Here is a 17,593-nt window from a genome sequence, read left to right as displayed (position 1 = left end):
CGGATTTCTGACAAGCAAAGTCAACGGGGAAGCCAGATTCACTTAACTACCATGTTGCTAACTTGACAACGTCACTTAGCGAAGGTAGGGAAAAAAGGTCGTAAAATAGGTCAAAACTCACTATCTTGCTTAACAATGGAAATTTTGAGCTCAATTGTGATCATAAGTTGAGGGCTATCTGTAGCATTACAAATTTATTTTCCTTCTGGAATATCAGGCCATCAGAGGAGTTATCTTAAAAAAAAACCTCTACTTCAATGGTTCTGGTTTAGCAATTTATTTTAAAAAGCATGATTGCTTTTCATTATCACAATTGTACTAAGAAGATACTAAGATTATCACAATCTATAGTAAGAAGCACTGGTACAAAAAACAGTAAATCAACCGATTTATCTCTCAAAATTCAGTTTAGTTGGAATTGTACCTATTATAAGTTGTGTAAAAATAGTGATATATTATAGGCTTCATGCATTATATTAATTATATATTAATTATTAATATGTGTTTTGCTTTTGCTGCTAAGCATTTTATGCATATGTAGTTGGATGCTATTAGACTGCCAGAATCAAATGAACCTTTGGCATGAATGACCACAGGCAGTATCTATGGTCCTTTGCTCTTAGAAAGATAGCACTTGCGTTGCATGTTCCTTGAACATTTCATTTTCTATAACTTAATTACGGCACACCCTCGAAAGTATTACTGAGAATGGAGGATGATGCAATCATGCCTCAAATTATATCTGCTTGTACTATTGATACTAGTAAGTAAAACAGATTGACAAAACAAATAATACAATCAAAACCTGGGTCTTTGCAGGACATTTTTCACAAAGCAATGCCATTTCCTTTATAAAATGGCAACTGTTATCTAAGCAGTATTCAAGAAACAGTATTAACAGGAGGAACACATAAAAACTATTTATTGTGAGAGAAATATCTGAGCGCAAGCTATATTAGAAGGGAGCAACATCCGTCTCATTTTTCTGAGTTTAGTTCTTTTACCATCTCTAAGGCAGTATTTTTATTCAAAAATGGGAAAGTGAGGCATAGCTTTGGTTCCTAGAAGTCGCTGGCAAAAGGATTGGAAGGAAGGGCCGCTGTGTAAGGAGAACACGTCCAATAATGTTTATTATGCTTATGTGATTAATGGAAGAGAATGACTGTGAGCAGTGATTGTTTTTGGTATGATGAAATTCCAAAAGAAGGCAATTTAAAAGTAAACCATCATCCTCTCTGTGTGCAAACTGAAGCAGTTGTAACTTGATCTCATCTGTGTAAATGAACTCTTTTATGTTCTTTTAAGATCAAGTCAGTGCTTGATAGAGTGCAGATTAACGCCGAGGCCTGCTGAGGTGTCCTGTCTATGGATAAGGCAAATGGTTAGATAAAACAAATTATTTGCCCCAAACAAGTTGGTTCTTATACAGAGAATGCAAATCTAGATGTATTTGCTTTGGTATAAGTCTTTAAAAAAAAAAAAACTTTCATTATCTCAAGATAGCAATGAATTTTTGTTTAAATTTTTACTTTTCACCTTCTGAAAAATCTATGTAGAGATCAGTGGTGGGTTCCTATTGGTTCGGACCTGTTTAGCCAAACCGGTTAAAGTGGTTTGGCGGCCTGGGTTGCTGGAACCGGCAGCGACCCAGGCCTGCCATGCCCCCGAACCAGTTTTCCAGGTGGCGCCATAGGCGCCACCATTTCGTTTTTTGCTTCTGCGCATTAATTCTGTGAATTAATCTGTGCACTGTGAATTGACCTCAGAAAGATGGAAGGTGGGGTCAACCTTAAGTCGGTGAGGATCGAACAGCCGAACTGCTGGCTGTGGGCAGTCAGCAGAATTAGCCTGCACTACTGCATTCTAACCACTGCGCCACCACAGCTCTTTTTACATTGTGTTTTAATTCTTTTTATGATTGTTCACTGTCCAGAGTCACTGGTTGAGATGGGTAGCTGTGCAAGTTGAATGAATAAAATTAAATACCGTATTTTTCAGAGTATTAAGACAGACCTTTTTTTTCCTAAAAAAAAAAGAGGTTGAAAATCTGGGAGCGTCGTATACATCGAATACAACATTTTTTGCCTCCTGAAGCCCTGCCCCCTTCACGAAAATGGCCGTGCATACCCTTATGAAGACTTTCAGAGAGCTGCTGGGGGCTGGGGAGGACAGAAATGAGTAAAAAATGGGGCATTTTTGCCCCCCCAGCCCCCAGCAGCATTCTATAATCCTCCATAAGGCTATGCATGGAATTTTTTTGACAAAAAACAGGCCCGTTTTCGTGAAAAATGGGCCAGGTTTTGCTCATTTTTGGCCCCTCACACCCCAAGGAGCAAGCCCCCCCCAAGTCTATTCATGTCTTTTGTTTTAAAAAAAAGGGCCCATTTTATCAAAAAACGGGCCATTTTTCGGAGGTTTGCAGAGTGCAAAAACTTTTTTTTTTCTTTTTGGAAAGCTCTTTAACTGATGAGAATTACATTGATCAAGTGCTGTGCCAGCAGAAACAAAGTCTTAAGGTTTTCAGCAATTTCCTTCTCTCTACTGTATTTCTCTCTCTCTCTCTCTCTCTCTCTCTCTCTCTCTCTCTCTCTCTCTCTCTCTCTCTCTCTCTCTCTCTCTCCCCCTCCCTCTCTCTCCCTCTATCTACCTACCTACTTACTCTCTCTCTCTCCCTACCTATCTACTGTATTTCTCTCTCTATTTCTCTCTCTCTATCCTCTACCTACCTACACATACTTTCTCCCTACCTACCTACTGTATTTCTCTCTCTCTCTCTCTCTCTCTCTCTCTCTCTCTCTCTCTCTCTCTCTCTCTCTCTCTCTCTCTTTCTCTCTATCCCTTTATCTACCTACCTAACTACTCTCTCTACCTACCTACCTACTGTATTTCTCTTTCTTTCTCTCCCTCTCTATCCCTCTATCTACCTACCTACTTTTTTAAACAAAATTGCCTCTTCAAAACCTTGGTCCGTCTTATACTGCTGTGCGTCTTATACTCCAAAAAATACGGTATGCAAACGCTAAACTATATTTGTTTTGGGGCTTCTGTATTTCGATAACTTAGAGGCCCACACATGCATTGATTTATTAGTACTGAGGTTTTCCTACACATTCTTTTATGTGCCAAGAGTGCATAGGGAAAATAGAAACGTTTGTATGTCATTAGAAATTGAATTCCACTCCCAATGCATAGAAAGTAATGTCATCATTGTTGGCTTTACATTTTATTTATTTACTCTTTAGTAACGTGCTCTGCATTGACTTCTGAAACAAATAAAATAATTGTACATTTTCTGAGATTAATTGAATTTGAAGTAGCCCTTATGGATAGGTGCATTTCAAACTCACACTCATATTTATTATCTAAACTGGCATTAATGGAGGAAGAAATGGTAAACTAGTAGTATGTGTTTTGTTTTCATGTCCATATGAAAACAAATATGCTTTCTGTTTGTTTTTAATATCACCACACTTTTAAATAAATTTGTGTAGGAGTTTTGTAATTCATCCAAAAATAGGAGCACAGAGATAGTCACAGCTGCCCTACTGAGAGTAAATTATTGATTTTTCTTAAGTTCAGTACCATGCATTCTAATTATTAGTGGCTTTACAAGATTTTAGTAAAACTTTTAGGTGACTGCTACCCAATAGACCTTTAGCTGGAGACATGATATAAGCTTGAAGTTTTCAACCCCTTTTTCAGAGCTACAATTTATCCATTAATAAACAAGCCCATACTGTTCTCAGCATGGCGAAAAGTAATACATTGATGTAATTAAATTATAGACATTATGAAACACTGGTCCCAGCTTTCAACCTATTTTCCCAAATTGGGGGAGAGGAACACAGCTATGCTTCTCCTGGTGGTTACTATGGAAATATATTTGCTTTTCCCAGAAATTTCTGTTTCATTACGTAGCATTGGCCAAAGGATTTCTGAGTTAAAAACAGACATCATTTGAAAGCAATAGTGATATTAAAAACAAGCAGAGATTGTTGGGGAATCTTTTAGTTTCCTTAGGTATTCATTTCCTCATGCTCCCAATTTTGTGCAAGTATTCTCATAAATGGTTTTTGACTTTGAACTAGCTTAAAGGTGCAAGTAACAAAATCTAACTAACTTTGGTTGCTGTCAGAAAAGCTAAGCAGGTTCAGAACTGGTTAATACTTACAGATCATCAAGAAACACCAAAACTATAGGCTAGATTGGAAGGTTTTAAAAAAATCCTAGAAAAGTGAAACTGAAGGCATATTTTTATCTAGACCAGGGAGGTCAAACTCGCGGCCTGTGGGCCGGGTGCATCATGTTCTGGCCCCGCCCCTGCCTGGTTTAGCGAAGGGGGGAAGTCCCAATATGTCAAGTGACGACGCCGTGATGACGCAAGTTCGAGATCCCTGATCTACACTGTTTTCTGGGGTGATTCCTAATGCCTTGTTCAACATGAAATGTTTTTACAGAGGTCTCTTGTTGGAGAAAAAGGGAGACACTGATGCCAGGAAATGACTTGTTTCTTTGTTCTGTGAGCTGTCATCCATGTGTTTTATGATGTCATAACAGCTGAATAGCTACCTGTCCTGGCCAGTGTTCCTTGGCAGCAGAAGAGCATGGGAAGGTAAAGAGGCTGGCATCTGTCTTTCAGTCTAGCAGAATCATGTCCAACTTTCAACACAAAGAGGTCCCAGCGACCATGATGATGATGGACATTGACTGGCTACACTGCTGAACCAGCCTCTCTGAAAAATCAGCCTGTTCAGTAACAAAGTCCAGACTGACATGCAGTGGAAGCTGGTCTGCTTTGGCAATGTGTCCAGCCTGAACACAAGGAATCAGGAACCAGGATTCTCTGTCCATTTCCAGTGTGCTCAATGGCATCAAGCCCCCGGGCAGATTTGATCTGGGGAAGAGGGAAATTGTGGTCATCAAAGATGAGAAGAAGAAGAAGAATTAGTCCAACACTGAAGGCACCGTGTGTTTTTTCAAGCAAAGTTCCTGAGAAAAAGGGAATGTGAGCAGAAGAATCAAGAATTGGCTCAACAATGACCTTCAGATGTCCGCCATTGAATTCCAGCATGCTCCAAGCCCTTTGAACAGACCCTTTCAAGGTGGCAACAGAGAGATCGGGTTTGATTGGACTGGTTCCTTTTAACTGGTCTGGTGCCTGAAAGGAAGACTGAGGAGTCATTCCGTCCACGATGAGCTGCATCTTTGGGTCTTCAAAAGACACGCAAAGAGATCAAAGAAGATCATTATTTTTTTAAATGAATGCTGGAGAGAGACTGTCATTATTATAGTCTGCATCCAGGTTGCAAACAGTTAGGAACCAGCCTACATGATGGTCAACCTCAATTTTTTAGATTGTGACTTACTAGTTCCACAATCATACTGTATTGTTGAGGACAAGTGCTCAAGCTAGGGAAAATCAGTTCTTTGCTGTCAAAATTAAATGATAGGAGAAATTTCCTGACAGTGAGAAAAATTAGTGGAACAGATTGTTTCCAAAAGTTATGGGCACTCCATTGCTGGAGGTTTTCAAGAAGATACTGGACGGACATTTGTTCTGAGTGGCATAGGATCTCCTATCATGGGCAGAAAGTTGGACTAGAAGACCTCCAAGGTTCCTTTCAACATATTATTCTGTGTTCTATGTTCCACATTTCCACCAAGACTAAAAGTTCAACTTCAAGGGATTTCTTGGTTTTATCTGGATCAAACCCATTATGTGTTATAATGGGTTGTTCTTCTCTCTTCTCATGAGTGCATACAAGTGACTGACATCATAGCTACAGAAGCATCCTGAAGGGTATGAAGCTGTTCATTCCGTAAAGGAAGCTAAGTAGTTTTAGACTAAATAATTTAAGAATATAGGAAAATTGTACTTGATTGATCAATTGAACCATTTAGTTCAATATTAATTATACAGGGAAGAGTGTTCTCTTTGGGACTCAGGTAGGAGTCTTTACTAAGAAAGACTTAGAAAAGTCTTTTCTAAGAAAATGACACATTTTGCATTCAAAGTGTTGGGCTCAAACATTTGAATTAAAGATGTTGGTCTATAACATTGACATTATTCTTAATGTTAGGGTAAGAATAGGACAAGCTGAACATATTGATAGACAATACAAATACACCGAAGAGAGGAGTAGAGCGAAAGAAGAAAGGGGTAGAGAGGGTGGGAGAGAGGATTGGAGGCAGGAGGAGAAGGAAGGGAGGGAAGGTATTGGGAGAGAGGAGTGCTAGAGGGGGAGGGGAAGTAGGTAGAGGGGAATGTCGGAAGGAAGAATGAAAGTTGGAGGGGGGTGAAAGAGGGTGTATGGTGGGTTAACGTGGTATATTGGGTTTGTATTTTGGGGGGTATTGTTTATAAAAGCGAGGGCTGTGTTTATTATTCAATGTTATATGCCCCGGTTGTGCACAGTATACATGTGATGGTTTGGAATGAAATGGAAATAAACGTATTTTCTCATAAAAACATTGACATTATCTGGGTTTATGGATGCTAAAGTGGTTTGCTTGTTTGGCTCCTCCTGGACGTTCGTTGCTCTTTTCTCTTTTGCATTGTTCCAGTTATTCCATTATTTTTAATAGTGTATGCCACCCAGAATCATTATGGAATCTGGTAACGCAACAACTTCACAGTTTTGTTTTGTTATTTATTGAAGTCAGATAGCTCAGGTAGACATCCTGTTGGCCAGAAGGAAAGATTGAATATCAGTGTCACCCTAACTTATCTCTTATCTCAACTTTGAATAGAAAGGGTCACATCTGAGATGCCCGTGCAGCAGTATGCTGGTCACTACTAGATTTTCCCATTGCATAATTTCCACATATCCTGTTTCTGGAATCTAGGTTGGTATAATACCGGAAACATGATTGGTCAAATCTGAAGGAGGAATGCCTCTCCATCTTCACCAAGCTCAATTATATATGCTAACTGAGTTCTCTCCTTCATGGTTACATCCCTAAACTGAGCTCCTAAATGCATCACTTACAGGGGTTCCTATCCTTCCTCCGGGTGACCCTATCATCTAGTCCACGAGTCTCCATACTGGCTGAGGAATTATGGGAGTTGAAGTCCCGAAGTCCTAAAGTTGCCAAGTTTGGAGATTCCTGATCTAGTCCTTGGCTGTTCCCACAAAGTGAACCATGAATCCACTATCGCAACCTCCCTGTGACATGCTCACATTTTAATAGCTAATTTGAGTAAAATTTGATTAAGTACATAATGCATGCTAACATTGAAAAATTGACAAGGTCTTTTAAAATGTCTAAACAATAGCATCTTAAAGAGTCAAAGACAATATTTTGTTCCTTAGATTCAGATAAGATACCAGATTAGCAAAAGCAATAGCAGTTAGACATATACCGCTTCATAGGGCTTTCAGCCCTCTCTAAGCGGTTTACAGAGTCAGAATATTGCCCCCAACAATCCGGGTCCTCATTTTACCCACCTCGGAAGGATGGAAGGCTGAGTCAACCTTGAGTCGGTGAGATTTGAACAGCCGAACTGCTGAACTGCAGTCAGCTGAAGTAGCCTGCAGTGCTACACTCTAACCACTGCACCACCTCGGCTCTTATTCTGCATCTTGATTACGTTTAGGATTTTAAGGATTCCTAAGAGCCACAAAACTGTGTCACCAAAGACTTGAAAGTTACACTTGAAGCTATTCTTAGTGTCCGGGAGAGGATCTCATTGATTTATTTTGGTTTTGAAATCCCTTGATTTTGAGCTTGAACCATTGGATTTGAAGTAATTTGTTTTGCTCATTTTGGACATGCCTTAAGCACAAAGTGACATTATTTCACATTCTAAAGTTTGAAAGGGTGAAACCTTTCAGGATGGCTAGTTTTTAATATGAAACTTGACACTTTGAATTTGAGGCTAATCAAATTTTAAATGTTTTCGCACACCCACCCTCATCCTTAAAAAAAAACAACTTTCCAGTCTCTCCAAATGACCCTGGAATTCCTAGGGGTTTCTCCATTCTGGTATTAATCAATAGCAATAGCAGTTAGACTTATATACCGCTCATAGGCCTTTCAGCCCTCTCTAAGCGGTTTACAGAGTCAGCGTATTGCCCCCAACAATCCGGGTCCTCATTTTACCCACCTCAGAAGGATGGAAGGCTGAGTCAACCTTGAGCCGGTGAGATTTGAACAGCCGAACTGCTGAACTGCAGTCAGCTGAAGTAGCCTGCAGTGCTGCACTCTAACCACTGCGCCACCTCGTCTCATCAAGTGAATCATGTTTAACTTCAAAGATTAACCAAGTCAGATAGATAATACCACTTACTAAATAGTAGGTGTACTTAAATCAAGATTTTTACCCTTAGCTTCAAATATGTGTGCAAAATAGCAGCATAAAAATGTAGTGCCAGTTTCCAGAATCCCCTAGATAGACTTCAGTTAACAGAAAATCCTTCCAGCCTCATGACCATCAATTGTTTCAGTGGTCCTAATAGTCCTAGACTTATGACCACAATTGAGCCTAAAACTCATGTTACTAACTGAGAAGTTCTTTAAGTGGATTTTGCCCCATTTTGCGAGTTTTCTTGTTACATTTGTTAACCGAATCACTGCAGTTGTAAAATTAGTATGCCAGTTGTTAAGTGAATCTAGTTTCCCCATTGACTTTGCTTTGAGATTGCAGAGTCCATGTCATATATTTTAGTATTATGCCATTATTTAATTTTATCAGTGAACCTTGGGGACTATGCTTACTCCACAGAAATGATGCAAGGTTAAAATGTTATTCTGTAATTCCAGGTTGTGTTTCTTAAGAACTGCATTACATATCAAACTGTCAGTTATCTGAAATCTGTCAGAAGCCATACCACCCGTATGAATTAGGTAAACACATGAGGCATGCCCTATCCTATTTTTTTTCTTTTCTGTATATTTTATTCAGTGGTAGGTTTCAAAAATTGTTCGAACCTACTCTGTGGGTGTGGCCTCCTTTGTGGGAGTGGCTTGCCACCCATGTGACCAGATGGGAGTGGCTTGCCGCCCATGTGACTGGATATGAAGATGCCAACGACACTTGTCAGAACCACCTTAAATTACCTCACACACAGCACTGGCATGCATAAGAATAGGATGTAAACTTGTTTTTTAAGAGGCATCTTTGGTTTGCGTTAAAACAACTTCAACACACGCAATGTTCTGATTGCACCACAAACGCAGTAGTCATCCTTACCTTTCACAGAGGCACTGAGTTTTATAAATAGGAGCATGATAGTGTAGAATAATCATATCCAAGGACCAGTGGTGGGTTTCAAAAATTTTTGGAAACTCTTCTGTAGTTGTGGCCTGCTTTCCGGGTCCACTGGTGGAACCTCTTCTAACTGGTTCGGTAGATTTGACGAACCGGTTCTACCGAATAGGTGCGAACTGGTAGGAACCCACCTCTGATTTTATTTCTTTAGATTAGTTGATGTATATAATCTATCTACTGGGATTTTAAATGTGTCCCCAGTATAATTCCCCAGATTTTGCTATCAAATTTAATGTCACTGACTCACTATACTACCATCTTATCTCCCTTCCTTGTTTACTGCCTCATTCCATTGGCAATCTTTCACTGTGCTGTCATCACCAGTACATCTAGTACCTCATTTTTTTCCTTCTCCCAAGCAATAAACCTCAGTGTCACAGTCATTTTTCTTTCCCTTTTTATTCCAGTGATCCTTCCAATTTCTTTCTCTTGCCTTTTTTTCCTAAGGCTTCCTTCCCCTGCATTAAAAAGCCTTGCTTCTCTTTTATAATATGCTGATACTACCTTACCACTGTGTTGTGAGGCCTTATCCATTGGATCACCGTATTGAAAGCTTGTTGAAGGCTTCAGGCCAGTGAAACTTATAAGTTCTACCTTAATCAATTGCATAATCTACAGTAGGGATTTGATAATTGTGGGTTCATTTTTTAGTTTTATAATAATCTGGAGGCCTAATAATTGTTCCAAAGAATAAAGGAAGTATATTCTTAATATTAAACTGAAGAATATCTCTAAATGTACACGCGGTCTAGGAATTTGTACCACTGGTGTATCATTAATTCTATGAAAGTTAAAACTGCAAACATTGCCTACGGATTTCAACTCTGTGCTTATTCTAAAGTAAATCCTACAGATCATCACATCCTTGAATCCTGGTTTCTATATTAAGACTGTGAAAATTGATTTTAGAAAAGTAATATTAATCTATACTTATCTTGCATATATCTATCAACAAAATATTTCAGGACCTCTATATCAGTTTTGATATAGTGCTCTGTTTCCACTAGTAATTCATGTAGTAAACAGATAAATGAGAAGGTGGCGTCACTTGAGAGCTGTGGTTATTTTATTCTTTTTTTGTTTTGCTATCAGGTTCTGAATTTTATGATGGCTGAAGCAGCATCATATGTAGAGTGTGGGAAATGCACTACTAGTATGTCTAAATGTCACAGTGGTTTTCTGCTAGATTAATATAATTGCATTTTAAAAATGAGAATTTCAGACGTTATCTTGATTTTATGCAATAATTCAGCTTTGAACTTTACAGTTCATTACTATTCTCTGTAGTGTATAATGCTGTATAATAAGCCTGAAATTTTAACCATAGTGTCATCAAATAGTGAAGATGGTACAAGTTTAATTTAGATAATTTAATTCAAGTGCTTTTCTTGTTGTTAGAATTCCTGAAAGTGATAATGACAATTGAAAATCTGTTGCAGTGTGTTTACTTTAGAAATCATCATGCTCCCTTTTTTAGAAGCTAATGTTGTTCAGGTAAATGTCTTACATAGAATGAACATCTGCTTAAATCAATGAGATTTAAGAACATATTTTAGAGTTACTGTATTATTATTTTGCAGAATTAGAAGCGGTAATTTCTAAAACTTTCCTGTATTTGAATTTAACATTGTATTTAACAGTGAGGACAATTAACCAGTGGACTAGCTTGCCTTCAGAAATCGTGGGAGCTCCAGCACTGGAGGTTTTTAAGAAGAGACTAGATAGCCACTTAGTTGAAATAGTATAATGAAGGTCCATTTCTCTTCTCTTCTCTTCCATCCCATCCCATCCCATCCCATCATACACTAGTCTTGTGTGTGTGTATGTGTGTGTGTGTGTGTGTAATATAAATACTTTTTTCTTTTGCTTGTTAAGAGGTGTTTTTAAATCAATCTAATAACATTTATGAAAATTTTGAATTTTAAGAGATTTGACATTATGTTCTGAATTTAAGGAAGTTAATAATATTGTTATTTATTGTTCTGAACAGTATTTCAAGTAAATCTGTTACAGGCATAACACTAAAGAGTTCTTATTCCCTAATATTGTAATATGATTATGTCAAGTGCTAAATGCACAGAAGTAGGGACACGGTGGCTCAATAGCTAAGATGCCGAGCTTGTCGATCAGAAAGGTTGGCGGTTCGAATCCCAAGCGCCGCATAATGGAGAGAGCTCCTGTTGCTTGTCCCAGCTTCTGCCAACCTAGTAGTTTGAAAACATGTAAAAATGCAAATAGAAACATAGGAACCACCTTTGGTGGGAAGGTAACAGCGTTCCGTGCACCTTCAGCATTTAGCCATGCCAGCCACATGACCAAGGAGACGTCTTCGAACAGCACTGGCTCTTCAGCTTTGAAATGAAGATGAGCACTGCCCCCTAGTGTCGGGAACAACTAGCACATATGTGTGAGGAGAACCTTTACCTTTATCTTTTGAAATACTGAGGTAAGTAATACCTAAAAGGAATAATTGAAATGAGAATACGGATCCTGTTAGTATGATGTTTAATTTTAAAAGTATTTCAATTGCTATGAGACATTTAGGAGAATTTATTGATATTCTCATATGGATTTTTAAAGTATTTTATTTTTATGTACTTACTGATTTATTGTTTTACCAGTAGAATGCAGTATGGCTTATATTTATTTTAAAAGTCACTGCGTAATTATTCTCATATCATGGAATCATTTCCATTCAAACAGGGCAACCTTTTAAAAGTGCTTTTGCATAGTAGTTGAGATTCCCAGAATTGATTACATGTCAAGGTTTTATAAGTCAACTTCAGTAATTACATACTATATGTAAATCTGTTTTATTTTTTCTCTGTCCTCTGATTTGATCACCCTATTTGGATGATCTCAAATTATTGAGATAATAAAGAGCGTACAGACCCATAATCTCTTTGATCATAGGTAATAGGATTTTAAACTATATATATTTTCATTTTATCTGACTTTTCAGTTTTAAAAAGAGTCATTTTCCAACAGAATACATTTGTCATAGCTTCCAACTTTAAAAAAGGAGTTATTTAAATTGGGACTCTTAAATTACTATCTGTAATTTAGAAAGAAAAAAAAACCCTTTAGAGTAACTTTCATTTGAATGCAGTATCTTTTTTTTTTTAATAACTGTGCCTATGATCCCTCTGTTAATTGAGCACATTTTGAAAAACAATAGAAATGGTTTCTTGTGCAAGAATGTTTGGAGAAGATTGATTCTCCTCCTTTGGTTTATATTCACTAGAGATAGCTTTCATATATGCCTTAAATGTGGTGGTAAGGTGCACCTATTGATAGATTTACTCTTTTGTGCCATGGAGCATAATGCTTTGTGCATTGCTGCTTACATCATCAAAAGTTTATGAAACAGACACTAATAGGCCCTTCTGTGTCTTGTGGGAAAGAAAAGATCCAGAAACCTACATTGTATTTGGAATCACATTGTATTCTTGGTGCCATTTCTATTTGCTCTTAAGTTTTTTCCCTTCCGTGTTGGTTAAGACTCCTAAGAATACCATGGATAGCTAATGAAACAAAAGAAATGGAATCAATAAACAAATAAATCAATCCAGAGTTCTCTCTCCAGGCTCAAATTATCCTACTTTGCACATTATTTGGGGGCATAGCAGGACTGGGTCGCTGCCGGTTTTGCAAAGCAGTCCTGAATTCCACTACCGGTTCGGCCGAACTGGGCCAAACCGTTAGCAACCCACCTCTGGACCCAATGCTGGGAAAGGCAAAAAGAAAAATAAGATAGATAACCAACAGCAAAGTGGATGGACTCAGTTACAGTAGTGACGAATGCACCAATGGAAGACCTGAAAGACTAGGTGAGGGAGAGATTGTCATGGAGAAAATCTATGTGGTTGGTAAGAGTAGGCACTGACTTGATTGCACACAATCATTTTTCTGTAGCGCACTTCTATTTAATTGGGGCTACTTAGAATTATTACTAGTTCTATCCATGACATTATTCTAGAGAATTCAAGTTGTCATCTAAATGCTTCTCTCTGGATATCTAATTGCAATGCCAGCTAACTTGAAACGGCTGGAAAACATTTTTTTTTCTCAGTTAACCTCTGTTTCTAGTTTTGAAGATCAAGCAGATAAAAGTTCAGAGGGTTCATCTGTAATAACAAATATGAAGTTCCTATATTGATCTGAGAATTTTTCTTAAGTTTCAGTTTATTATTCTTGTTATTCTATGGTATCATATCAAAACCACAGAATCTGTAGCAGTTGTATCCTATTATTAACAAGTTATATTTTGATGCTATCTTTTTTTTTGGGGGGGGGGTTATACTAAGGTTGTCTGGATTTTATTTTTAAGCATGCATTTCACAAAGTTGTGTCAAAATATTTTTCTTTGAAACACTGAAATAGCTATGTCTTCTTATTTGCAACTGCTTTGGAAAATGTTCCTGGTTGAGTTCACATAGGTATGCATGGATAGCCATTTTGCTCTGTGTTTTTCCTAGGGAAATAACTTGTCTCTCCATGCACATGAAGCTTATGGGCCACTTATGAGCAGCCTTGAAAATGATGTGACTGCTTTGTTAAGGGAAAAAGTAAAGTGTACTTGGCCATTGTGAAACACTTTTTTAAAAGGATTTGTGCAGCCACGTGATTGACATAATTAAATTTATACCAAACTAACCTTTTACAGCTGGTTTTAATTTAATACTTGCAACCTTTAATAACCCAGAAGACCACAGGGATAGAATTGATCACTTAAGATATGCTTTTGAAAACTATTGAGATATATCCTATGGAAATTTAGATTTATTTATAATTAATGAAGAATTTTGTTATGGATCTATACAGTTTAAAAGTGGTGCTGAATAAATGTGGGTTCCTGCCTTTAGAAAAATAAAAATATAATTAAGCTCATAGCTGTATTGTTTTATATACCCTGCTGAGACCAAATTCTGCAACAGTTCATTAAATTGCCATTTTATCTCTAATACTGTATGTAGGATGGCCAACCCTTATTTTGTGTCTATTTTTTGATTAATTCTTCACATACTTTGCAAGTGTTAACTTAAGATGAGGTATAGTGGTACTGTTTTTAAAATTGTGACACTTGAAAGTTTGTCATGAGATTAATCGGGTCTTCAATCTTTAACGAACTTTTTAAGATCACATGATGGTGCTTTTATTTCTAATAATTGAATTTGAAGGTGGAAGTACGATGGAACAATAAATATTTTGGAGAGGTGTCAACGTTATGCAAGCTAATAATACTTTATGCTTATTATTTTGACTCCAGAAATGTCTTCTCAGCAAAAGTTTTGAGAAGATTATAGGAGTTTCCCCACCTCCACAGGTTTCTGTTTAGGCGTTAAGTGGTTTTGTGCTTATTGGAGAACCCTGGCCACATTAAATATGGTTTCTTTGAAGGTGGGGAAAGTCCCTGCTGTTTCAATTTCAGTCCTCGTGGCCACCTACAGAAAGGACCTTGTTGCTGTGGTGATAAATGATATTGAAGTAGCTTACAAGAGTTCTGCTTATTTGAGATGAAAGAGACCATATAGCATTATACCATTTGGTTAAAATACTATTTGGATGACAGTAATATGCGTAGAATTTTGCCTTCTTTTTTTCCATCTGGAGACCAAATTTAAGAGTTGAACTTGTTTCTTTTTCTTTTAGAAGAGATGGTTTAATCACAATAATAGGAAAGAGCGTATCACCTTTAGAATATCATTTTACAAGCTGTACGGTTAACATTTAAATGGAAACCCACAAAATTATCCAGAAATAGCAAGGTAGAGGAGAGAGCTTACTCTTCTTTTCCATTTCATTAGTAACATTTGTTAACCCACCATCAAATATTTACACTTACACACACACACACACACACACACACACTTACTTAATCTCAGCAAGTGCTGTTCCACCAATATAGATTTCTGCAAGTAGCCAATGCATTCCTGAGTCTGATACTTCCAGAACTACCTTTGCAATGCACATTATATCTTAATAATTTCAGGTAGTTGCTTATTATAAAAAGGAGCTTGTCTGTCTATTTATGTTACTACTATTACTCAATGCCAGTAAGGCCACTTTAGGAATCATATTATTTAACTTCCTTCCAATACGAAAATTGTCCAATTTGTTTCAATCCCATATACCTCTTTTGGACCAGTTTTTAATCCACAAATGAATATGCTGCATCCCTTTATTCCTGCTGTTTTTGGAGATTTTGCTATGAGACTCGCATTACTTTTACTTTTTGAACAAAATAAACCCTTCTTGTTATGTAAAAAGAAAAAGAAAAGACAAACGAAAATACTGTTATTAGAACCAACAAAATTGCATAAACCGAAAACAAATTGAGCAATCATTTCTGATGTAAATCTGACTAAAAGCTGTGAAAAGCATGGGGTAGAGAGAAAGAGAAGGGAATTGAGTCTCATGATTCCTGGTCAGTCTTTTGAAATTTATTGTGGGAGAAGATAACATTTCACAAACATTTTATTTATATTATGCATAATTTTGCTGAGGAACCCAATCCCCTCCCTTCCATGCACACGAAATAATTGCCTTATGGGACTGAGAGATAATGGACCTATTGAGAGTCCACTGATCCCTAACTGAAGGCCAGGCAGATAAGGCAACTGAACAATTGCTGAGGCTTCTAGCACCTTAACAATAAATAGGTTTCTTATTACAAATTTCATGTATCACAGTTCAGTTAATCTGATGGAGTATAATCCTGCAAAACAGTATTTACATACAAGGGGGGGATTTTTTTTGTTAGAGTAGAGATTAGAAAAGACACCACAAGGAAAGAAGTGAAAGATAAAACAAACTCTGGTGATTAAAAAAAGAAAAGAGAGAGAGATTGGTCCTGTTTAGGAACGGATACTCTTAAACATGTGACAAGAAAAGATAAATACTTACCTCCTCCAGAGTTGCAAAGAGGAGCAGATGCCTTCACTGATTTATAGTTGTGCATTTTTTTTTAATATTCAAAAGTTTTATTTCTTTTAAAACAAACATTTCATCATTCCTCAATCAGTAAGACATCAAAGTACAATTTTTTGTATGTCAAAATAATTCTAGTTTACCACCAAATTCTTGTCTAGCCTAATGCATACCCCTCCCTCCCTCCACCCTCCCCCCCAACCCCCCTCCTCCTTTCCCCTCCCGACTTCCCAGAACCCGTACGCGGTATGGATTTTTAACAAACACAGTCTAAAATCTGTTGAAAAAAAGAAATAAAGAAATTAATGACATTCTACATTGACCTTAGCTTCTTCTTGCTGAGCTAACTTTAAACAATTTAAATCATTTCTGATCTTAAGCATAGGCTAACTGGAATTTCTTGGTCCCGTATTTATTTTGTATATAGTCAATCCATTTTTTCCAGTCTCGTTTATATCTCTCACTTGAGTGATCTTTTAAGATATGCCGATATTTTAGCCATCTCGGCTAAATTTGTAACTTTCAATGTCCATTCTTGAGTTGTAGGCAAGTCTTCCTTCTTCCAGTATTGCGCCACCAACATTGATTTAGATGTCACTTGTTCAACTTCAGTATCCCAGGTGCTCATGTAGCTACTTTTTAAAATAGTTTGAATAATGCTATTTTGCATTAATGAGGTATTTCATTGAGTCAAGCAATATAAAAATAATAATAATACATGCAAGCATATCTTGCATGGTATGTTGGTGTCTACTCCTTCCTTCCAAAGCCCATTTCTACTTAATTGGGGATACTTAGAACTATTACTAGTTTCAAGTTTCTATCCATGACATTCTTCTAGAGAATTCAAGTTGTCATGCAAATACTTCTCTTTGGATATTTAGTTGCAGTGCCAGCTAACTTGAAATGGCTGGAAAACTTTCATAAAGAAAATGTGCCTTGTGGTCAGTTTCAGCACCACAAAACATGAGATTCACACTTGTTACCTTTATTTTTTTATTTCATACCTTTCAGCATCAATATTCTTAGAATTGCTTATCTTACATAAGAAAGGAATAATGAAATTAAAAAGTAACAAACAGAACCTAGAAGCAGTCAATTTATCATAACTTAATATTGCAACTGCCAGAGAGTTTCTGTTGGAAAAAAAAATAAAGCAGCACAGCAGATAGTAAAGATTTGCCATCTCATTGTACTGATCTTCTGGCAGCTGGACCGGCATGTCTTGTTAGGGAAAACGGCAGGACCATCTGTTTGGAGACAATGGCTTTATCTGCTTATTTAGTAACCCATATCAGTTATAGCAGCTTTTAAAGGAACAATGAAACATTAAGAGTGCTTCCGTACCATGCTAACTCGCTCTGGTTGATTAAATAGAAAAAGCACTTTGCT

At 37.3% G+C, this 17,593-nt stretch overlaps 1 protein-coding gene across 5 annotated transcripts in view; it reads left to right on the top strand.

The window, feature by feature from the left end:
• Nucleotides 1–17,593, top strand: part of ATXN1 (ataxin 1) — a 214,203-nt gene that overhangs the window by 45,681 nt on the left and 150,929 nt on the right. Inside the window, exon 1 of one of the 5 annotated variants that reach the window (XM_087707425.1) lies at nucleotides 4,725–5,800. The exons of the other annotated variants lie outside the window; for them this stretch is intronic. The gene's annotated coding sequence lies outside the window, so the exon portion shown is untranslated. Of the gene's footprint in view, nucleotides 1–4,724; nucleotides 5,801–17,593 lie in introns of those variants that run through there. 5 annotated transcript variants of the gene reach the window in all.

Source organism: Thamnophis sirtalis, unplaced genomic scaffold (assembly GCF_051295495.1).
Source record: "Thamnophis sirtalis isolate CommonGarterSnake01/CBP01778 unplaced genomic scaffold, rThaSir2_p1.2 scaffold_2, whole genome shotgun sequence".
In the NCBI taxonomy this organism is placed as follows: domain Eukaryota; kingdom Metazoa; phylum Chordata; class Lepidosauria; order Squamata; family Natricidae; genus Thamnophis; species Thamnophis sirtalis.
Note: the sequence above shows the minus strand (reverse complement) of the source record. Positions and strands in the feature narration are given on the sequence as shown.